Raw genomic sequence first — 20,052 nt, forward strand, 5'->3', positions numbered from 1 at the left:
TGAATAATAAAACAGTTTTATTTTGATAAGTAAAATTATCACCAGCATTTCTTTCCGCATTTTCAAATATTACGATAGATATAAACTTTTAAATGAGACAAAAACTGTCTGGAACTGTTAAAAGAACTAACTTTAAAGATTCCTGGAATTAAAAAATATGGTTGATAAATGAGCTAAGACTAAGCGCTTTAGTTAAGGAAAATAGTAAATCTTGCTCTAGAAGTCACTTGTTGTTTCATTTTTTGTCAGATTTATTGCCTAATTTAGCATTGTACATATATGCATTTATTATTATTGGTACGAAATAATTTATCAAGGTAATTTTTATTTCAGTATTTTTAATCAGCAAAATCTTTTTTCTCAGAAAGGAAAATATTTGAGAATACAGACTACGTACACCAAAAAATTTTGATAACAAATAAGTAAATATTGAGTTTCCTTGAACTTGTGACTGTTAACATGTGTCTACATTTTATACATTATGATGTTATTAATGTAAGCGAAAATCACATTCCATATTGGCACTTAGAAACAAACCGATATTCGATATGTTACATACTGAATAAATAAATTATTATATTTCTGTCGACAGTCGCCATCGGAACTTGGCGCTGTAATCTCGTCTCAATGATTAAATTATAATATTACAATACATATATATACAAGATTGCCTTTTCATTACATCAACTATAAGACTATTAGGCAAAAACAAAATATTACGTTGTTTCAAATAAGTCATGTTTCAATACATTATTACATGTAATAAAAGACAAAAAAAATTGGACACCAACAGGAGGTGTGCTCAAAATAGAATATGATTGCTAACAACCGGCAATTTATGAATCAATAAATCTATACAGTTTTAAAGCTTTATCCAATCGGAGTTCGTTCTCACAGCTTGACGCTTCAATCAGGGCGCGTATTACCATTTCTGTGAAATCTCAGCAGGTGAACATAAATAAACTGCCTACTGGAGTATTCCTGAATTCTAATAAATTAGTTCATAAATTTAGAGTGCATAAGTGCATACTTTAGTCGCTTTGTGATTAATGAACAAGATGTAACTGGGCTTATCTTTATATTTTGTTCCGTTGATATATTTCATTTTATATTTTTATTTTCTGTGTGTTTAGAGTTCGTATAGCTAGTTAATAAGCCTTACCAAATGTTGAGAACTGTTTATTTGTTATCCTAATTTTGTAAATAAGATCAGTACTTTTCTGCAAGTACTGGTATGTATGTCTTTGCTGATATTTATCCATCGAGACCATCGGTCCAACACTGCCTTTGATAACGATCCTACGATAACTAACTTTTTATTGTATACAACGAAATATTCAGAGAAATATTACGATTTCATATATTATAAATAACTTTGCACCTTTCATTTCACATAGTAACTAACTTTTTGGCTAGAATTATTAGAATTTCACTTAGAAAAAATTGCATTTCAATAGATTGTATGGGAAATTACTTACCAAGCTTGTACAATGTAACAGAATAATCATATGATTTGATTAATGAGTAATACAATGTTATAATTGTCAGTGAACAACTACGTGGTTTGTCTACTTCTATTCATAGAATTTAACTGTGATTATAGGACGTTTCTTAATGTTTTGATTATCATAGTTAATTTATTAAGAAATAATATTTTTAATTAAAAAGAACATATTTAGTAAAATAACTTTTGGTGTGAAATTCTAATCCAATTAGGGTTTTATTCTCCGTAATAATCAAATGCCTTGAGGAATATAAACTCGAAAAGAATTAATTCTTCGTCCGTGTGAAGCTATTTACCTAATTGGATAAATGTCATCTTTATTGCATTGTTTCATAAGTAAAAGACTGTCTTAGTCATGTTGTATTTATCATACTTGGAAACCTTTTAAAATGTCAACATTTTTAGAGTACATTAAGTCTTTGAGAGAATTTATTTTGGGCTAATATACTAAATGTTTACTTTTCTGTACCATCACAAATGTTACGCTTTAAATACAAACGCCATTTAATATCTACTCATTCAGTTGATATGAAAGGGAGTTTTAAAAATGATTTATTGCATTCAAGTGAATTTATGAATACACGAAAAGAGATTATCAGATTGAAAGCTTTATATTCTTTTACATATATGGCGGTTAGATCAATATTTCGAACCGACTCCTTTAAAAGACGAGGTTCTCAACTCGACCATATATTGTTTGTGTTCAGGTAAGACTGCTTCCTTCATGAACAGTTTTTGGTATTTTTTTGATGGTACCGAGATATTTTTGTGGAGTTATCTTTAGAATGATGCCATGATAAGATTTTATCAAATCCAATCCAACATTAATTTTTTTTTAATGTCTCAGTATACCATTTTTTGTCTGAAGTAGCCGTCTTCTCTCATTTGAGAAGCATCTTTATTAAATCCAGCCAACATTAACATTGCAAAGGAAATAATTTGCAGTAAAAAATGGGCTTAACACAGGGAGAGACGAAACCTCTTAGCATTCAATGGATTCACCGTGCGGGTGCCGGGTCCATTGCGTTGCAGGGAGTGGAGCTTCAACAGTGCCTGGGACTTGCGACCCAGGTGTAGGTTTAAGGGGCCCCTAACTAACGCGCGTTAAACGCTCACCTCCACTGTCCAAGCTCCTCTCCCTACCTAACCATATTTGAAAAGAACCTACTAGGGCTGCCTTCGAAGTAAAAAGTAAAAAAAAAACAATGTAAAATAATAAGTAATTTGATTGAATTAATCAATAAGAATGAAATCTTCATTTTATAATGTTGACTGGGCTTGATAGAAAGACATAGGTATGGTGTTATCAACTTTTCTAAGTATATTGTCGTGTTTACTTAATTTTGTTTAAATCATTTATTTAAGTTTTTTGCAAATAAATATTTGCAGAAAACTTTATTCTTCAGTTTCTTATAAATCATTCCTTCAAATTCTCTTTCATGAAAATCCTCTTTTCTATCGTAAATTTATTGATAAATGTTTATGTTATCTACATTTCATGAGGTTTTATGATCAAACAAGTTCCAGTTCCACCAAGTATTACGTACGCGGAATATATTAAAAAATAAATGAACATCGCCGAGACAACTTCTTTTTATGGATAAAATATCACATTACGAGTGACGTTGCTGTCTCCGCGGAACGAACACCAAGCCGTGTGAACCAGAAGATTCCTGATACCACACAAGCATTGGCATGAAATTCCTATCCTAACATCGGGGCAATCATGTAGACTTAGGTATTATAAGTTTTAATATGTAGTTCTTATTGTAATAGACATAAGTGAGTTTCGTAGTTTTCCTGGGACCTCTAGTTACTGAGAAACGACCCCACATAACACACGTAAAAAACATTTATTAGAACTATAAACTCACCACTATTATAATACAAACAGAAACTTTTATTTGTACGATAAGTACTTACCTAATATTTGAAAAGAAATGATAATATATTGAACTATTTTCACAGAAACAATATTTATTTGTAGGTATAATAATATTTTGTCAACCTTCACAAATATTAGGGAAACAAAGTCTTTGTTTGTATTCTAATAAATCATAGACAATGTGCACGATTCTAAAATAAATAAGTTTATGTCTTACTTGGTCATATGGACTTTTTTATTTATCGTAAATGTTAAGATTATTTGTAACAAGATATATATTTAATTTTTGATTGAATTTAAAGCTATATATATAATATATAGGCTACAATAAACTGAAAGGAAAAATAAAAAAAAATGTATTTAAACAATTCTGTAAGGAAAATATGAACTTAAAAAATTGTAACAGTAATTCGTACTAAGGAGAAAAAAAATCTAACAATAAGAATACTGTTTGAATAAAAGACTCTTTTTGGACACACACATGTGTCTTTATAATAATACAACCGAATAATATGAATGGTGACTGGCTGACTGTTTATTAAAACAGAATGTTTGAAATCGATAAATTTTATTTGCCTATGATGAAGTCTATATACATATGTCCTTTCATTCTTACCTTTAAATTTTGAATAATGTTTGCGCTGTGTTAAATAATTGCATGGGGTGTCGTACCTGAAAAGGATACACGTTTTTAATAAATTTAAATAATTTCTGATATTATAATACAAGTGATCTTCATTGGCGTAGTTTACTAGATTTTAATTGTAATAATTATTTCTTAAACTGTCCTTGTTTTTGGATGACGCAGGGAAATTCTTTTTGCGAGCCGTCCAGCCGGCCTTGGTGGGGCCGAGGGGGGGGGGTGAGACTCGGACTGGGCAGGCCCCTACTCATTAAAACCCCTACTCACTAAAAGTCACTAAAAACTGGGAAAGCCATCGGCCGCTATGTCGGTGTGTACCCCGGATCATTCTTAAACTGTCCTAAGTGAACGTTATATTAACCTATTTATTTTAAATTTATATTCATATTTGAACAAAAGCAGACATCAACATGGAGGAGACATTCCAAAAATCTAAAATAATAAAACACTAACAAAGAAATTAAAAACTATCTCATTAAAGTTTCAATAAAAAAAATTACAAACCTAAAAATAATAATATTTGTTACTCGGTTCCTCTATCCTTAATTAAAATAATTTTAAACACAAAAATCTATTTTAATGAATTTGCCAACTGTATAACTATTTTACGTAACGATTTTTCAATGATCGTTTATATTGAAAGCTCATTATTGTAACAAGTTTCTACTAATCTTGTAAGGATCGTTTAAATGCTCAATACTGCAATACAACCAATTGAGATAAAATCAATATATAATAATATGACACAACGTGTTCAAGATATTGAAGAACAACAGATTTGTATCTGATATCGTCATTGTAATAACGTGTTTATATTTCAATGTTTTTAAACTTATATCCATAAACTCCATAAAATTATTTTAAATATAGATTATTATTAATATGTAATTTATATTACAAATTAATAAAAGTAAACAAATATTTTATATAGCATTCATTTCATCTATAGTAATAAGTAGAAATTAAGTCTTTTCATTGAAATTTCTAAAATGATTGTCTCTCCGTCTAACTGTTTGTATCTAATCTCTGGAGAGGTTCTACCGAATTTGACGGAAATTTTACTAGCAATTAACTATAAAAACACGATCAGCTTTTAAAAGTTCAAATAATTTAATAAAGTTCACAAACAGAATAAACAGAATGTGATTGGGACAGTAGAACACACTAGAAGAAATACGACCCCGTAGAACATCCCCGAAGACGTAGAAATTGTTAAAATGTTAAATCTGTAATTAAAATCTCTGCCAAAAACTCAATTACCCCTACAAAAAATATTCCTGTTCGCACTATACTCAGTATGTTAATAGTTTAAGAAAATATTACATAAAAATAATCGTAACCGGAACATCAAAATGAAGACGAGAAACCTCATGGTCGTGGAGGTACAGTTATGATCGCCGATAAATTTTCATTTTATTAATCATAATAATAGAGTTTGAATTCCAATAGAAATTTTTAAATTCGCTGCAGTTCTTCCTTACTCAGGTCTTTCTTTGTCCAATATTTTAATATCCGAAGTAGAGAACGGACTCAATCAATGGTACATAATGGAATGCTAGTCATTTATTGTATAACCCTAGATTTAATTAAAGTATTTAGATTTATATTCGTCTATTACTGAAACACAGTAACAGATGCTTATATAGTTAGTTATAACTTTGATTTTCCACTATATTGCAAAGTTAGGAAATGATTATTAGAAATTTTGTAAACTGGTTTCCGAATTGGTGATTAAAATATATCGTCATATAGAATGTTACAATGCTAGTAATATGATTATAATTAATAAGGATTATAAAGGATTTAATTCAGCAATTTTGTGTAATATCTGACAACAAGAACGCCATACAATGGAAGTCGCAATTCAATTCTTTTTGTTACCATTGAAATACTTTTGATTTTGGAAAATTTAATTAAATTTAAAATATAAAAAAAAAACGTATAGTACATGCGAAAATGTTAATTTTATTGAAATGTATGCTCACGAAAATCTTTGATATCATTTATTCGATTTTCTTGGTGTGATTAATGTAAGACTAGTTTCATAAACTTGGGAACAGCAGACGGTATAAAAATTCACCTTTTGGGCAGCATCCGACGTAATTCTATTCGATTCGAAACAGTATTTGAAGCTGTCAATGAAATTGTCCCAATTATCACTATGCACAATGAACTCATAAAATTGTAGACATTTCGCTCCAGTTTTACGTTTTTTCACCTCGTTGCCAATGTAGTATTTAATAAAACTGTATAATTCCTAATAGGTGCATTGTTCAGAAGCAAGACTGAATGACAGAACCTGATATAATAAAATGATCTACTTACATTACCCTTGATATCATATTATTATTTGACGTACCTTTTTTTTTTTTTTGTTAACGCGGTGAAAGGTCTTATACCTACCCCTCCGTCTAGGGGAGACGGAGGATCTTATGTGGGGTTCACGGGCCAGAAGGGCCCATGGTACCCACTAAAACACCAGCGGTCACTCTCCTCACCGCCTGGTAGATCGACGCGGGAATCGCTCAAGGCATGCATCCGCGACGATCCGGCGGCAGGCCGCGAACGGCCACCTCCCCCCGAGGGCTCACTCCACGTGACAAGGAGCGTCCCCTCGCCTGGCGAGCTTGCTTAATCGCGAGAGGGTTAACCCCTTACCCCTCCCACCCAAGCCCACGCGGCCGGTCTCCGACCACCCATCGCCAAGCGCAAGCGTCCAACGGCAGACAGAGCGGAGACCAGCCATCAAGCGACCCGGACCTCCGAAGAGGCCTGAGTCTCCGTTCACCATATTCAGCGGCGAACCCCCCCCCCCCCCTCGTAACTGATTGCACCGGTTGCCCGGTGGGCGATGGGGTCGTCACGTCCCGACGCCAAACGCGGCAACCGCGGACGGCCGCCTCCTCCATGGGCTGACCCCCAGCCCTGGACCAAGACCCCACACGGAGGTCAAGGTCCTCCCCCCCCGAGACTGATTGCACCGGTTCCCCGGTGGGCGATGGGGTCGTCACGTCCCGACGCCAAATTATTTGACGTACCTTTTTTTTTTTTTTTTTTTTTTTTTTTTTTTTTTTTTTTTTTTTTTTTTTTTTTTTTTTTTTTTGATGACGCAGGGAAACTCTTTTTACGAGCCGTCTCACCGGCCTTGGTGGGGCCGGAGAGGATGTGTGAGACTCGACCTGGGCAGGTCCCTACTCACTAAAACCACTGCGAAAGCCATCGGCCGCTATGTTGGTGCACCCCGGATCTGTCAGCGACAGGGCACACCAGCGACTGGCCGGTCCTGGCAAAGACCGGACTTACTCCCTCGGAGAAAGGGGGCGATCCCGGCAATTAGGACCGCCCCGACGACGCCGGGCTTTCACAGGAGCCGGGTTACCAGCCCGACCCCAGCCCGGGCGCAGGGGCGCTATTGGAGGAGGCGTTGATATCGCCTCCGGCGCGCCCCCGTCCGTCGTCTGCGGAGGGAGGGTGCATCAGCCGCAACCTCCCGTTCCCGCTCAGATGCCTCCTTCGTGGACATGACCGTCTCACAGAAGGAGGACACCGCCATCCAGGACCTGTCACTCTCAAGCATCTTCTCCGCGACACTCGAAAGCGACAAGCCCACTCCGCCGAGCGCCGCCACAAGGTCTTGGCGCTGCGCAGCCCATCTCGGGCACACCTCGAGGGTGTGCTGGGCTGAGTCCACCGCAGCGCCGCACTCATGGCAGCCTCCTCCCGGCTCTCTCCTGGCCACCCGACACAAGTAGTCACCGAAGCAGCCGTGCCCGGTGAAAACCTGCGTCAGACGGAAAGTAAGGGGTTTGCGTTTCCGCCTCATCCAACGCTCTAGGACCGGACGGAGCGCAGCCGTTGTACGTTTACCGTACGGCTGGCCCGCCAGGTCCTCCCCCCACTCCCGCATAAGGCGCGACTCCCCCTGCCGGCGAACCGCCCGGATCTCCTCTGACGAAGGGTTCTCTCCGAGAGCCCTCCTACCCGAGACGTAAGAGAACACCTCGGCGAGAACCGACGCCACCAGATCCCAGGGCGGATCGCCAGCAAGAGCCGTCGCTGCGGCCCAGGAGACCGTACGGTACCCCCTAATCACCCTCACCGCGGGTGCCCTTTGCGCCGAGCGCAGTAGGGCCTTGACCCCGCGGCTCATCGGTCGATCAGCCCAAACGGGAGCACCGTACGTGGCTATACTCCGACAGACCCCAGAGTATAGCCGCCTGCAAGCTGCGCTGGGTCCTCCGAGGTTCGGGAGGAATTTCCCCAGCGCACCTGCCGTCCTCATGACCTTCGGCCCCAACTCCCTGAAATGGGGCACGAAGGTCCACCCTCCGTCAAGGGTGAGCCCCAGATATTTCATGGTCGGGCTCACCCTGACCCTCCCTCCTCCTATGAGAAGGGTGGCACCCGGCGGGGGTCCTTTCCGCCCAGTCCCGCGGAAGAGGAGGGCTTCGGTCTTGTCGATTCTGACCCGAAGCCCCAACCTCTCTATGCGGCTGACCACGAGATCAGTACCGACCTCGGCCAGCCACGCCGCCTCCTTGTAGCTTCGTCCCCGGGATAAGACGAGAGTGTCATCTGCATAGCAAATGACACCCATCCCGGGGAGGAGGCGACTCCGCAGGACCCAGTCATACCCGACGTTCCACAGAACAGGTGCCAGTACCGAACCCTGTGGAACGCCGTTGTCGACTGTAAATTATTTGACGTACCTAACTAATACACATCATTAATAAAATGTCAGGGGACAATTCAAAGCATGAATCATTAATGATTTAAAATACAAAAAAAGAAGTATAGTATAATAAATCTTAGAAAATCCTTAGCAAAATAAAGCTATCCTTTATTACTCCGGATATTAAAAAATATTGAAATAAAAATAAATCTTTGGCATGGCAAATAACAAGACCAACTGACGGACAATTTCTTCTCGTCTGCTCGAGATCACGACTGATACAAAGCAACCGTAAAGTCGGAAGTTTGTAGTTTAAAATAATAAAGAAACGCTATAGTACATCCGAAGATATTAGTTTTATTTAAAAATATATTTTATATGGTTGAAAAACGTTATACTAGTATATTGAAGTTTAAAAATAAATTTTAACTACCTCGGTCCGAACCTATTTGTCTGAAATAACTAAAAATAGCGTATATGTCGGGAAATTTTCTAGCTCGCAATATTTTGTAGGAAGTTTACTACAGGCTTGTGTTCAACAGCAGTATGTCACCGTTTGACTTCCCGAAGCTTATATTAAATTGGCTCGTATCGGCTATACTTCATGCGATTAATCAAAGTTAAAATAACATGACCTATATATTTCTATTTGATTTATAATTTGGAATTGCGCTTTAATAGAAAGAGCTAAATATTTTTTTTCAAACTAGCCTGCAATATAGTTTTTTTTATTATTATAAGTGTATTTTAAATCATTAAATTAATTAGTTTATATAAAACGAAATAAAAAATAATTATTATTGAGTTTAAAATGTCCTTGAATTGAGTTGTTCTCATGAGACTTGTGAAATACAATCTCATCTCGATTGTAGACATTTTTGTTATGTATTCTTAAAAATTCACACGTCCGTTTTGTTACTCTATAAATATTGGAATTGAAAAACAATAGGCAGCTTATTATATTAGTAGTATCAAATTCAAACTTTACGACCTTGAGCATAATGTACAAATTGTATTTTTAATATTTGTATATGTATAATGATCATATCGAATTTTGCTAATTAATTTAAAATGTGAATAGTAATTATCTCATTAAAGACAGCAGACTTGTTGCAAACAAATCGTCTTTATTAATATAATTCTAAGCGAAACAAGAACTTTTCAAAACACTAAAATAGAACGATGTCAAGCGGCTGGTAATTATAATCGTATAATGAAGGTAATTAAATTAGGTATATGTTCATGACCTTAGAACTTTTTATTGATCTCTCCCACACGTCGTAAATAATCTTCCTCGGATCTTTGTAAGCACTCATAAATAAATAACTGGTTGCAAGATAAAGATTTATATCCTTCTGATCCCTGTTTACGACATTTAAGTCCTTAGTATTACCCTAAACTACTACTTTAATGCTGTTTATAGAAAATATTTTAAGATTAATTTGAATACATCAATTTCTTTTTGTGGTCAACTTTGATAGCTACTCACCGAAATTGATACTAAGACAGCATAATCTGATATCACAGATAATCATAAAAAAAATTGTATTTGTTGTCAAAAACCCTTTGTGTGATAAAATTAAAAAAAGTTACAACTTATAAGGTTTAATCCTGAGTTCAAAAATGTTTTTGAGGCTAGCGAGTTGAATCAAATAATAAAGAGAATTACGGTGTAGTCGCGGGACGCACTTACACCTACTTCAAACCTCCTAAATAAATTTTACATTCCACACTGAAAGCAATTTCGTGCCGACACTGCTGTGAAAGAACTTTTAATTTAAGATTTCTTTTAGAATATCAATATACGAGTATTAGTGTCTCACCAGTAATATCTCTAAGGTTACCCACATTATACATATAATCTATAAAATATCGATAACGTATCCCTAAAGCAAAAGTTTTATAAACAAGCTTATTTTTAAATAAAAGTTAAATTTTAATAAAACACGTTAACGTTTCCGTAATTAATTATAAATAGCTTTTATTAAAACTCTACCCAATTATTATGTACATATCAAAGAATATTTAAGGTTTCTTTATCATAAGTCAAATGGCGTAACTGAGTACTTCTTTGCGGTTACGTTAAATTAAATAATTACGTATAGTCGAAGAATAGCAAAAGTTATATTATAAAAATTTAAGTCGCAGTGAGGACGAGGAATCAGAACTCGAGGTAATCATTTTTCGCTAGATTTGGAATGAGACGGGATGAAAATCTTATATTCACTGTAAATGTTTATTGTAATAATAAAACAGTGAAATGAAGAATATTATAAAGTTGGAATAAAACTTTGTACATTTATTACTTTGAACTCAAAAATTAAAATTACTTAGATTGTTTTTATAGAACAAAAGAAAAATTTAAATAAATTATAGAAACCCCTTACATTATACGTTTTTTTTTTAACTATTTTATTATAATAAGTATTATCGAGTTACCACAGATACTCACATTTCTAATTTTCTTGTTATAATAAATTTAATTTTGTTTAACATTGTATTCTGTTTACGTCTGTATATATACACAATCAACACCTAATCATAAAGATTTTAACAAAATTTAAGGCAGTGGACATTTAAATTTTCAGTCAAGATAAATAATAATCTGAGTCGATTTAATGGATTTAAAATTTAACAAGTTTCTATAGTGTACATAGTTACCAATTGCATCAACACTTCTTATTTAGTGATCTAAATCTCTAGAACGGTTGGAGCGTTGTTGATGGTAATTTTACTCTCAATGTAAATTCGTCGAAGACTTTCTTGAAGAAATCGAATACACCGACTCAGTAACGACTACTGTCCAATCTGGAATACAACACATGATTCATGTGTATGTTGTGTTTTAGAATGACATTTATATCTACGTATTTAATATTTAAAATAACTTTAGCCGGCGAAATAGACAGGAAAACGAAATCCTAAAGCAATATCAATTAATCAAAGTGATAACGTTAAATTGGATAAACGAAAGTTACATTTCCTTGTTTTAAAATATCCCATTTCTCATAAATATAAACACGATACTACATTTATATAAAAATATATTATATCTAAAATAAAAATTGGGGTCTTAAATGTGTCTTATGATAAATTATATTTCAGAAATAAAAATATTACACATTACACTTTTATTTAACATTTCTTATCGTAGTCATATTATTATTCTACTCCTGTTTATTGGAATACTTATAAAACTCTTGATTTTAAAGTAAAAGTTGGCAAACGAGCAGAAGGCCTACTTGATGGGTAGAAGTGACTGTCTCCCATGGACATCCGCCACATAGATGTTGCGGATGCGTAGCCAACCTTGATGTTTGAGGAAAATGGAGGGGCGGGAATAAGGAAATGGCAGGAAAGGGTGGGGGGGACAGGGAAAGGGTAACCGGTTCTCTCACTCATCGGACGAAAGCAGCCACTAAAGGCTACTTCACGCCAATCTTCTGTGAGAGGGTGCTACTTCGCCGGTCCAGCCAGCCCATATTCGAGCAGCAGTAGTTTGACCACAGCTGGGCTCTACTACCTCTAACTTTTAAAACTATTAAGCTGTTTTTTCACAGGCGTGTCAAAGTATTTACTTTACTTAATCTAGTAATATGAAATATTTTTAACAAATGGTGTAGTTACAAATAGTCAATAACCTAACCAACTTCTTCTGTTTGTTAAAGACGCAAGCCTACTAAAAATATCATAGGGAAATTCTGTGCATCCGTACTAATTTAACATTACCCTTTAAACCAAAGTGAATGGGATTGAAAATGTTTGTGAGATACTTTACAGAGGAGCACGTGAAATTAGAGTTCGTTAAAGGCACTTTCATAAGCAAGCCCATGCTTAACGTGATTATTTAAAAAGCTTTTTGAGTTGGAAGTGAATGTTACAATGAGACAAAAAGTGATCGTCATCTTAACATTAGTTTTTTGAAATAATTCACTTTTTTAAATACTCTTAGCATTACAACTATTTAAAATTAATTTATCCGTTTGGTGTTTGTGTAATCACTGGATATTCTTTACATTTGTTATATATATATATATATATATATATTTATGCTAAAAGGGACAACCGAGCAGACGGCCAATCTGATGGAGGTAGTACAGTCGCCCATGGACATCCGCAACATAGTTTTGCGGATATGTTGCCACCCTTGATTAGGGAAGAGGTAGGAAAGGGTAGGAAAGAAGAAGAAGAAGGTAGGAAAGGGTGGGAAAACATCGGATGAAACACAGCCATTAAAGTCTACTTCACGCCGCTCTTCTGAGGGAGGGTGGTACTTCTCCGGTCGAGCCAGCCCATGTTCGAGCTGCAGAAACTTGACCTCAGCTAGGCTCTACCACCTCGAAAATATTACTTTTACTAAATTTTTTAACGACACTACGCGTTATAGCTAATAGTAATTGGAGCCTTCAATCTAGCTTAATCCTACATTCCTATAGATGACAAGGGTCTCGAAAATGATTAAAATAAAGACTCGTCATAATGATTTTTTACGAAGTTATTAGCCTTTATTTCTTTTTTGCTTTTTAATCCTTTCTTTTCAGATCATCAATATTTATCTATGAATATCTTCCATGAATAACAAATTGAATATTTGTAGGTACATGAATACTGTATTTAGGTATATGTATGTCCCTTTGGTATTGATATTTATGAATCATTTTGGCTTCTTTTATAAAAGTTTTTTTTTATGATTTAACTTGATTATTTTTTACTAGCTTGGACAGCACATTTATTTAAATGACACTTTTAATTTTTTTATTAAAAATGTTTTGTGAGATTTTTAAAACAAAAAAATACTGATTTACATTTAATGGACTAAAAATAGTATTCGTTTTCTGAATGTACTAAATAAAAACATTACTTTAAATAAAGTAAAACATAAAAGAAAGAAAGTATTAGCTTCATCATCTTCTGTTATGAAATTAGGCCTTACCCTTATTTAACAAGTCAATTAGACTGTTTTAAAAAAAAATTATAAGATGCTATTTTAGTAATATTTCAGAAATTATCAAAGTAGTTTATATATTCGTTTCCTATTATTCTCATCAAATGTTCGCCTTCTATAATTTCCGACGTCAATGCCACTTCAAGCGCTGATAAACAAGATTTATTGTGTAAATAATTTATGAACACAGTCATCATTCAATATTTCAACCATATATTAATCATTCAACGATATATTTTAGCTTAAAGTTGTCGATAATTTGATATGTTCAAATAAACCTTGGTTACAGTGGTCCCCCACACACATGAACATAATTTGTAACAATCGCTCCAAACTCAGCTATTGTTTGAATCAATAGTTATAATTATATATATATAAAAAGTTCAGGCTATTATGATAATTAATATAACCTAGAATCAAAAGACATCTTCATTGTAATGTGGGTAAAATTATGTGTTGTTCAATTGATGTATACTTTATGGCAAAAGATTTATCACATACACATAAATGGCATTTCAATAAGACCATTAATTTAATTCTCTCAAATAACATATATACCCGGCGTGGTATTGATTTAAATCTGATACTAATTAATCTTATTTTAGTATTAACAAATCCTGCCTTCCCGAAATTCTTGTAACGAACTTAAATAATTCAAAACTTGGTACAATTTTCAGATATTTCCTTAAGTTTTCTTATAAAATTTTACGACTGTTATCTATTCCAATTTAGACTCTAACTTTGTATTTGAAGCTCGATCTCAAATAACGTATTTTATAAATAAAAGCCGATGTACTTTAGCCTAATTGATTTAAGAATATTAAATCATACAGCGTCTGTGACTAAATATAATCTTTTTAGTCGTTTAAATCGGGTTATTTAAAAATAAATTTATCTTAATTAAATTATTTGAAAATAACAATTGTTAACGATATCAAATGACTTATAACTTAATTTTTTTAGATAACGCAGTCTCCTTCACTGACTAAGCTTGTAAATACAATGAGGACTTTATTCATTTGTCAAAGATATTTGTAGAGTTGGCGTGATTTTTTACAAATTAGGTATATTTTTTTCAATAAACTTTTCTTATAAATTAAATATTTTTTTATCAAAACTTGAACTTTCGAAATGTTCTTTATCGTTTCGATAGAAAAGTTTTAGCCTGACAAATAAAATTTACTAACGCTCGAGTAATTAAACACTGCGCAGCGATTTTACTGAGTCTATGGATGTTGGCTGAAGTCCAAAACGCGCTTGCGAAATATTTAGATTTTTGACTTTTGTCGGTAGTGAAACTTATTTCAAGTGAACACGAAATTGTCACTTAAATATACATAAAGGAAAATAATTTTCATATGGTTTTATAAATCATTAAAAATTGCTTGGATATCAAGCACTCAGATATTACGGTCATTACGATGAAATTCAAATATACAAATATAGCAAAAGAATTTATTACTATATTAAATAGCTTACTAAAATTCCTTTAATGTGGATCACTTTACATTAAATAAGTCTTTATATTAAATAATTCAAATATGCAATATCATAGGTGTATTATTTTTCTATGAATTGCAAGAATTCGGCGCGTTGTAAGTCACATATCGAAGAACATCCATGAGATGTATCTCACATGAGTTCCAATTCTAGTAGAGTTAAGTCACCTTTGGAAAGGTAGGCTGATAATTGTAGATAAAATCAGAAAGACGGTTGATTAATTTAAAATGGAATAAGGAAATCGATAGGAAGGAAATAAATATAATAATGTACTTCTCTTATAAGAGATGCACTGAGAAAAATAGCATCATAGACTGAAGTTTTCGAAGAAAGAAACATAATTTGAAGCAGCAGCCAGGGAATAAGTCGCTTTAGTTGCTGTACCAACAAAGCTATCGTTCATGGACTGGTGTAGCTGAATTAAGCAATCACTTTAATAAACTTTTGCAGTATAAAAGGAACATTGTTTGAATGACACCAGCAACTATAAATTCAAATAATTATTATTTTTAAATTTTAAACATTTTCCACACAATACGCCAAAAACAAAAGTCTTGCAAGATTCGACAGAACAGTGAAAAAGAAAAGTTTTTAGATTTACACTAACAAAATCATATTTGTAATCTTAAATGTACCTAAGAATTGGACAATGTGTACGATAACAAATAAGTCGTTAACAGATAAGATATCCTACTGAACACATCGGATATATGAAATCAAAATCATTGTCCTTATTTACCTTTTTCGAAATAAATTGATATCACTGTTGTTTTATGCATTTCACACGCTTATAAATAATATCTAATTTACTTTTACTATCTGTGGCTAATCTTTAATTTGATTTCGCCATAATCCAGATTTAGAACAAAACAAACAATATGAATATATGAAGATTTTTAACGTAGCTCAAGCTTTGAATATATTTTTTACTCGCGAAGACCATGCCAGAAATACCTAGCTTTATATATAACTTTATATGAAATGCAGAAATCACACTAGTTTGAGGCTAAGTTAAATATAAAAAAAAAAAACAGATTTTTACTAAATACATATTAATATAAACACAGTGCACATAAAAATATAGTATTTTTTATCTGCCTGTGTGTTTATTTCGACTTCCCTCAAAAACAACTGGACTGATAATAGAAATTTTGTCTGGTAATAGGACTTATGTTATAAGAATTTAGGCTACCCTCATTCCAGAACCTTTATTCACTACTATTAACATAAATAGAAAGAAAATACTTTTCCAAATAGGCAAAGACAGAGACACAACTAGTATAAGACACCGGTCTCACAATGTATCATTGAATGAGTGCATTCTGCAGGCGTCCAGAGCGGTAGTCTAGAAAATTAAGAAATCATTGACGTTAGATGATAAATAACAGGACCAACTGACATACATTCTCATATCGTCTGCCCGTGACCACGGTTGCTGCAAAGTAACCCAAACGTCGGTAGTGTGTAGTTTAAATAATTAAAAACGCGTAGTAGATCCGAAAATAGTAGTAGTAGTTTTATTTAGCTGTCTTATCAGTTGTTATGTTAAGGCAATTGTTGTTCTGATGAAGAAACATTTGTAATTCTTGGGCAGTGATTCTTTTCACTGTTGGATTGTGAACACAACGTTTATCAACTTACCCTCGGCATTGCCCATAAAATGATTCTGCAAAAATTTATGATCTTCAGCAGGCAGTGACTAGTGGTTATAGCGCTTCTAGCACATGATAAATTTGTCTTTGCATCTATTATTATTTAAAGACTTATCCAATAATTATTTACAATACATATTTTAATATAAACTTGAAAGTGATGACGTTACTAGAATCAGCTGTTACATTTCTGAATTCAAATAATTCAATATATATATATGCTAGAAACTTACAGGCCTCGCTATTGAAAATAAATGATTGTATTGGTAACAATGCACAATTTTATTACAGTTATTCATGTTTTACAACACTCATACAAAACAATAAAATGCTCTATACAGTTGTATCGCTGATTTCAACTTTTGTTTCTATTCTATTAAAAATTTTATTTATTTATCCATTAAACATATTTTGGTTTGAATAGAAGTTGCCAGAGTACAAACATTATATAGGAGCCCAAAATTTACACGAAAACAATGTGGGTACTTACGTCTTGGGTATTAAATATCATTTTAATTAATAACAGAGATCTGTAATCTCCGAGGACGAAAGTCATTCTATCAGTTTCGATATAATATAAAATAGAAACCAGCTTCCAAATGTTGAAAGTTACTTACAAACCCCTGGTAAGTTCAGTAGGATCATTATTCCTAGTTAAAAATCTTTCCTTAGCTTCAATTTCCCTTAAAAACAAATAAATGAAAATACTTTTGATTGTATAAAGTACCGAATCCATTCTGGAGTGAGATACTGACCTCTCGTTCAACTGTCGCCAGTACAGTTCTCTATGAATAATCCAAATTAAAATCATTTTAACCACTATTTACTCTTACTTAATCTACGCTTCAGTGTAATGATATAAAGAAAGACCCGTTTGTAAAATGCCATTATTGGTTACAAAATTTTTGTAATAAAATGTACTAAATATCATAGCACCTAGTATGATATTTTTGTAAAAGTATTGCAATAGAGTAAAAATTTATGGTCAAGTCATTTAAATCCAACTAAGGATCATTTACATAAAAAAAAATCTATAATGTTATATTTTATAAATATAAAACGATTAAGGAACTCGTAGGTAAGATGCCATTGTCAGTATAAGTCAAATACCTACCTAAAGTATTGAAAAAACTTATTAATATTAATAGCTTTACCTAGCCTAGCTCTCTTTGTGTCTCTACACTGAAGACAAGTCTCCTTTGAACTGAGTTCATTCATCTCAAGAGTGCGATAAGCGTAGCTTTAAATGTCTAGTTGCACAGTTGTTTGTGGCGCGCTTTTTGGATAGTACAAGTGCTATTTTTTGAAAAAGTATATTTATGTACATTTTTATTTGATTATTATCAAGCGATCAACTTAATTGTCAAGCAATAATCTAAACTCTGTACACGTGAGCGACTGAGCTGTTTTTAATTCTCTTTATAAGTTTTATATTTTCTGGTGATTTCAATACTTACTTGTAAATAAGACGAAGCTACAGGTTAATTTTTAAAAGGAAAAGTTAAAGATAATAATCTAAGCATTTCATATTTTTTTATTAATTTTGTTTATTGCAGACTTCCAAGATTCAGAAAAACAAACATTATACAAAAAATAAAGTAACAATTTTTTACATTATGAATTACTTATAACAATGTCCCTAAGTTCAATGACTTTTTGTGGCGACTAAAATATCGTATTCAACGGAAACAGCGACAAGTAGTAATGGACATGCAGTATCCATATCTATATCCCATATTTATGCACAGACGCTGACATTGGCCATGGTTACAAGATCGTACAATCGGTGGAGAGATATCGCTAGCTGCCTGCCGAAATAAAGCTGGATACTCCAAGTCCAACACGTCTAAGGGATAAAATTTTATTGTTAATTAATATTCAAGTGAAAAAAATGCAAATAAAATCCAATACAACAAAGTATTCACTCACCAGGTTGTTGATTTTGCTCGGAAACTACGCTCTGTGCCATCAGCAGAGCCACCGTCATGGCAAAAAAGAAAGAAATCATTGTTTTCATGTTGACTACTTGTTTTGTAGCTTCTTAGTTTAATCGTTCAGATTAAATTTTGGTATTTATATAAATACATTATCTGATAACAAACGGAAAATAATGCGTAGGGGATGTCCTGACTGACATTATCATGGATCTCGCTAGGAAAATTAGCGATAACTTTACATTCAAATTATTATTATTACACATTTCAAAGCTTACTTTTTCTTAACTTTGCAAAAAAATTCTTTAGTTCCAACGGTTTTCCGAGTCGTAAGAGAATATAAGATGAAATGAAAATTCTACCTAGAGTATTCTAATGAGTTAGTCACTGCTTTCACCCTACTACTAAGTAAAAAAAAATATTTTTGATTTTTAATGAAGTATTAAATATAAAACTATTCTTTATATTAAAGAGCGGACTCTGAGGACTGTCACCTGTTCTGCGTCGAAGAGACAGACAGAGAGTTTGCCTTCATCAGTTGCTCATCCGGGGCTGCTTGTATGATCACACCGTAGAATCCATTGTGCCATGCTTCAAAGTATTTTTTGATAAAGTAGGGTTGCATCTCCTTCAGATTAAGATACGATAAATAGTGAGAGAGCCGATCTCGAATGTCTAGGTAAAAAAAGGTAGCCTATCATTTTTAGCCATGGGTATGCGCTCTACCACTTCTAAGGAAAATTCTGGACGAGAAACGAGAACTGGTGAGTCAGCGTTTATTTTAAAAAGTTTATCGGAAATAAAAACAATCAAGTATTGGTAGTTAGTTTAAAATAGAATATTTGTTTATAAACATATTTCTATCGATAATTTACTAATAAAGAGATTAAGGTCGAAGATTATCTCCGTCAGGGCATCCCCTATTCACTATAATCATTTTCTTATCAGATAATATCACTGCATATAAATATCGTAATTCGATCTATACGGGTATACCAAGTAGACGAACGGGAAGCGAATAGTCAACATGAAAACAATCATTTCTTTCTTTTTTGCCATGCTGGTGGCTCTGTTAATGGCACAGAGCGTAGTTTCCGAGCAAAATCAAAAACCTGGTGAGTAAATTTACTAAATATCTTGGATTTCTGATTATTCTTTTATATTTTGTTCTAACTTGCATTTGTTACTCCTAAAAAACAAATTTAAAGATTTTTTTTATTTCCCAGATGTGTTCGATATCCAGTATCCAGAGGTATTCCGGCATGTGGCCGACGAAGCGGATAGTGACGTCATGTCCGCCGCTCGATCTTGCACCAA

The 20,052-nt window shown here is 33.8% G+C and overlaps 1 long non-coding RNA gene across 1 annotated transcript; it reads right to left on the reverse strand.

Moving 5' to 3' along the window:
• Positions 1–18,319: 18,319 nt before the first annotated feature.
• LOC133320355 (uncharacterized) lies at positions 18,320–19,569 on the reverse strand. Its single transcript, XR_009753739.1, has 2 exons — positions 18,731–19,569; positions 18,320–18,647 (listed from the first exon to the last, which is right to left on the reverse strand). It is a non-coding gene; the product is annotated as an uncharacterized LOC133320355 (long non-coding RNA).
• Between the last annotated feature and the right edge of the window lie 483 nt (positions 19,570–20,052).

Source organism: Danaus plexippus, assembly GCF_018135715.1.
Source record: "Danaus plexippus chromosome 18 unlocalized genomic scaffold, MEX_DaPlex mxdp_20, whole genome shotgun sequence".
Lineage (NCBI taxonomy): Eukaryota > Metazoa > Arthropoda > Insecta > Lepidoptera > Nymphalidae > Danaus > Danaus plexippus.